Source organism: Gossypium hirsutum, chromosome A07, assembly GCF_007990345.1.
Source record: "Gossypium hirsutum isolate 1008001.06 chromosome A07, Gossypium_hirsutum_v2.1, whole genome shotgun sequence".
Lineage (NCBI taxonomy): Eukaryota > Viridiplantae > Streptophyta > Magnoliopsida > Malvales > Malvaceae > Gossypium > Gossypium hirsutum.
Window position 1 is genome coordinate 5,257,482 of NC_053430.1, and position 5,437 is coordinate 5,262,918.

A 5,437-nucleotide genomic window follows, 5' to 3' on the forward strand; every position below is an offset into this window, starting at 1 on the left:
TGGGGGAAGCAAATGTTTTAGTCGTTCACATCTGAGCCTAAGAATCAAAAGAAGTTTATAAGAAGAAACTCATTGACAGACATTACAGACAATAGGCTAAAAACAAACAGATCTGATAATATGGGTCAAACCATCTAGCCAATGGAACTGATTGGCCAAGAAATTTTCATTAGACGTTTCTAACTTTATGAACTTTGAACAATGGATGAGGACCAGCATTTGCAACCCCATGACACCATGATATTTTACCTAGAAAAAAAGATTTAGCAAATTAAATATACATACCTCTTAGAAAGTATAAATTGGATGGAAGAGTCAATTCTAGCAAAATAAATTACACCTGCAAACAATGAACAGCCATGAAATAAAAAAATAATCTAAGGATAAACAAGAATTAAATAAGAATTAAAAACATGATCCATTAACGAATTTTCCAAAGCAAAAAGCTATAAATTATTTAAATTAAGGATAAAAACCAAATTTATATTATTGTTTATGCATTATGAAATACATAAATAAATTAATAAATCCTTTAGATAATTTCTTTGTTTCTGCTTGTTTGGTTACTGTAATATTACTCAGTTGCTGCCAATTTCAAACTCATAAATTGAATTTGCACTAATTATTTAATGTGGATCATAAAGTATGTACAAAATGTACAAAATTCAACATGGAGAAAAAAGAGAAGCACTTTGTCATAAGCAACTGAATTAATACCACTCCCATTCTTATTCTATATACAATATGTCACGGAATAGTATGACTATATCTTAGCATTATCAAACGGAAAAAGAAAAAGGTTATACACTGAAAACTCATGCACTGAAAAACTCATTCATAACTACCTACCAAGCATAAATAAATCATGCATTGAAAAACAACCCAAAACCCTTAACCAACATGTTATTTTTGGTTTAACTAGTTTAAATTCATCATTATTCTTTGTTCTTTGATAGAATTCAATCTTCTCATTTATCAATCTCCAACGTTTAAGAGAAAAGACAACGTATATGTAGCACTTAATCCTCATTTTCGTCATCTTCTTTTATATGTCTACTACATTTGCATCAGTAGCATTAGCCCCGTCACCATTCGACACCCAATCGTTCAGCTTTTCCAAACCCCAAGAAGACCAAACATTTTTATATTATCTATCGGCATCAATCCTAAGCTTCAAAAAATTTGTGGAGAAATTGACTACCCCATCGAATGTTTAACATCAATTATTCCATTCCTAAATGAAAATGTTGCCATGATCTCTATGTCTATTCTCAAAGTTGAGATTGATGCAATTCATAACAAGACCAAGGAAGCGTTAGACAAGACTTACGAGCTTTCAATGAATCCCCCAGCCTCAAGACTCCTCCCTTTATGTCTTAAAAGTTGTATTAATCACTACAATGCCATTCTAGAAAGCAAACAAAGAATCCTTAATGCAATCTCTATGGGTGATGCTAACGAGCTGAGCATGGAGCTAAGCCACAACATGGAGGATGTATTTGCATGCGATGAGGAGTTCAAGAAAGCCAAAATTGAGTCGCCAATAACAGAATTAAATTCATTACTTGTCAAGATAATTACCAACAGTTTGACAATTGATGTTAACATGACCAACGTTTAGAGGAACAACTCATGATAAACAAATTACATTAAACCTAAAAATTATAGCATTTTTTATTTGTAACACGCAGGGCTAGAGATAAGAGTTTCAGTTTATAACAAAATAACTGAATACCCCTGCAATGTTGCACCCTTCTTACCTCAACAATTTCAGTTCATAACAGAGTTGCTTAAACCTAATACATAGATAAGAGTACCTTTAGAACCACAGCTCCACCAGTTAAGGGCCAAAAAGGAAGCAAGGTAAACCTGGGTTCTCTGTTTTGATCTTTTCCAAGAAAAACTCCTGAAGTAAGACAAGAGACAGTGCTTAACACCAAAAACTTGAAACCTTAATCCTAAAATGACCCAAACCAAAAACAATTCAACCCAAAACTACCGAAAATCAAAATAACCCAAACTGAATATCCTGAACCCTAAAATGACACAGATATGAGATGACCCAACTGGAAAACGCTAATGAATCAGAATATTTTAAAGCCTAAATGAAACCGAACCGAATTTACCTAATCTGAAATCAATCTGAGCCACCAAGGTCTAGGTTCATTAGTAAATGGTTTACCACCAAAATAACTCTTGTTCATTGCAAAAACTAGCTAAATCAATAACAAAATAACTGAATACCCTAATTCTTACCTTGAACTATTTTCTTCAACCCGAAAGCCGATTTCTGAAATCCTTACCTTTATTAATCCGATTTTCCATAAATGGGAAATCAATGGCCAATGGGAAGAGTGAGTTTTAGGGATTTCAATTTGGGGAAGAAGAGACGATAAAACTTTAGGGATTTGGGACTGAGGAAAAGAGGGGAAATGAAGGGGATAACGGGGAAAATGTTAAGTGTTATTGTCTGGGTAAAAAATAAGTGACATTTGCGGCGTTTCCACCGTAGCGCCACTAAAAGGGAGAGCTATTGCGGCTTTTTACCAAAACGCCACTAATAAACAAATAAAACGACGACGTTTTAATATCAACAAAATCAACTTTAGTGGCGTTTATGAACTATCGCCGCTAAATCCGAACCTATTGCGGCGTTTTGCACAAACGCCACTAACAAATCCTATAAAACGGCACCGTTTAGTTTTAAAACATGCTGATCTTTTCCGGCGTTTTTCCAAAAACGCCTCTATTGCATACCTTTTGCGGCGTTTATGAAAAACGCCGCTAATGCCTTTAAAAATTTAAATTATTTAATATAGAAATAAAAAACAATAAGTTATATAGCCAAAAAACTTTAATTTTATTTTAAATAATAGTATTTTAATTTTTTTCATTTAAATAAATAATTTTTTAAATTTATCTAATATTTAAAAGAACTACATAAAATTTAAAATCTTGAAAATTATTGACAATTTGAAATCATTAAAATTTGGAATTATTTAATATATGTAAATTAAAAAAATCAGTCATATACCTAAAAAAACTTTAAAATTAATTATTTTAAATAATAGTATTTTAAATTTTAATTAAATTTTTTAACACTAATTATCCTAAACCCTTAACCCCTATATCCCATTAACCCTTAAACTCCTAAACCCTAAACCATTAACCCTTAATCCCTAAAATTTAAACACTAAACCTTAAACAATATCCCCTTAACTCCCAAACCCATAAACCCTAAACCCGTAATCCATAAACTTTGTACACTAAACCCTAAACTATATCCCCTCAACCCCTTAACTCCTAATCTTTGACCCCTAGACCCTCAACCTTTAAATATTAACCCCTAAATCCCTAAACCTTCAGCCCTTAAACCATAAACCATAATCCCTAAATCCACAATCAATAATCCATAAACCTTAAAATAATATTGACCCATAAATTAACCATAAACCCCTAAACCCATAATCCCTAGACCCACATGCATAATCCATAAACCTTAATTAAAATATTAACTTGTCATAATCCATAAATCATGCATAAACCATAAACCATATATACCCTAAACCATGCATAAACCTTAAACTATAATAATGATAATTAATTAAATATTTTAAAATTAATATCATCTCTTTTATGATTATATAAGAATTTATTTAATATATAAATTGACAAACAATCAGTCATATTGTAATGGCCTAAATTCAAAATTATCGGAACAATGGTTTCGTAACCATAGATCCGATTTAAAGAGAAATTTATTTCAATATTTTTGCATGAAAATTGATATGATAGGAAAATTGTATGAAAATATTGATAGAAAAATTTTATCGATTTAGTGATTAGATAGAAAAGGAAATTATTGAAGAAATTGGGTAAAAACAAGGTATCGAGACCTCTATCTCGTAAAACTGAGTCAAAAATAATTTTATAAATATTTCTAAAATGTTATTAATGTGGTATTAAAATTTCGTTAGGAAATTTTAATGTTTGGGTAGTCAATTAAATGAAAAGGACTAAATTGTAATAGGTGTAAAAGTTTCTAGAGTGATTAAATAGCTTAAGAGTCTAATGAGAAAGGAGGGTAAAATTGGAATATTTCAAAATTAACTAAATAAAACTAGGACTAAATAGGAAATATCTAGATTTCTCTTCATTTCTCTTCAATTCCAGCGGCTAAAAATGCCATAGGAGGGTTCTCTAAGCTGATATTTCATAATTTTTGCACCAAGTGAGTTAATCCTTGACTTTTTCTTGTAATTTTTGTGTTTCTAAGACTTTTACAACTAGGTCCTACTATTAAATTCATTAGTTTTTGATTTCATGGATGAAATTGAAAGTCACCATGGTTGAGTTCTGTAAGTTTATGATGAAATAGAATGAAATTAAAGCTTTAATTTGTCTATGAGATGATTTTATTAGGCAATTTCAATGGAAATTGATTTTTAGGACCTAATTGTGAAAATGTTTGGAATTAAAGTCTATTGCTAAAATTCTGATTCCTAAAGGTTGTAAACTAGTTTAAGGTGATAGAATAAAATGTTAATTGAGAATAAAATGTTAATTGAGAAAAATCAGCTCAATTGAGAGGCTAATTGAGTAGGGACGAAATTATCATTTATTAAAAGCTTAGGGGAAAAATGGTAATAAACAGCTTGCACTAAAACAGTTTGGACAGCAGCAGTAGACTAACTTTGAAAAATCACCAAAAATTGTAGGAATCGAATATGTGTAAAATGGATTTAGCCCGGACGGGTGATCCTATCCTGATATAGCCCTCCCGAAGAATATGTGTAAAATGGATTTAGCCCGGACGGGTAATCCGAATTAGGGTCTGAATTTAGCCTGGGCTGGTAATTCAGATCCAAGCTCATTAGAGTAATTGTCGTTGCAGGGGATTTAGCCTGGACTGGTAATCCCGACAATACTCTATGAGTTTATATTGCAGGGGATTTAGCCTGGACTGGTAATCCCGTTGCAAGGTTGAGGTTCGCGGGAGTGTGCTCTCTAAAATGGAAATGTGCGCACATGAATATGAATTGACAGACTCGGAATTGTACACTAAAAGTGTACCTCTGAAAATCCATCGAAAATTCCAAGAAATTCAACGGGATAAATATTGGTACATGGAAATTATTGTACTAACTTGAATGTTGAGTTTGTGCATATTAAGGTAATAATGCATTGAATGGATATATGGATGTTTATTGTATTGAAAATATTAGGTAAGTATAATTCTTGTTACATGAGCTTACTAAGCACAAAGTGCTTACCCCGTTTCCTTTTTCCCTGTTTTGTAGTGTTAAGAGCTCGGAGGTCGGATTTGGTCGGAGACACATCACACTGTCAACCTCAGGATTTCGGTATATAAAGAAACTTTATTTTGGAAATCAATGGCATGTATTAGCTAACAAAGTAAATGTTAACGTGAAATGAA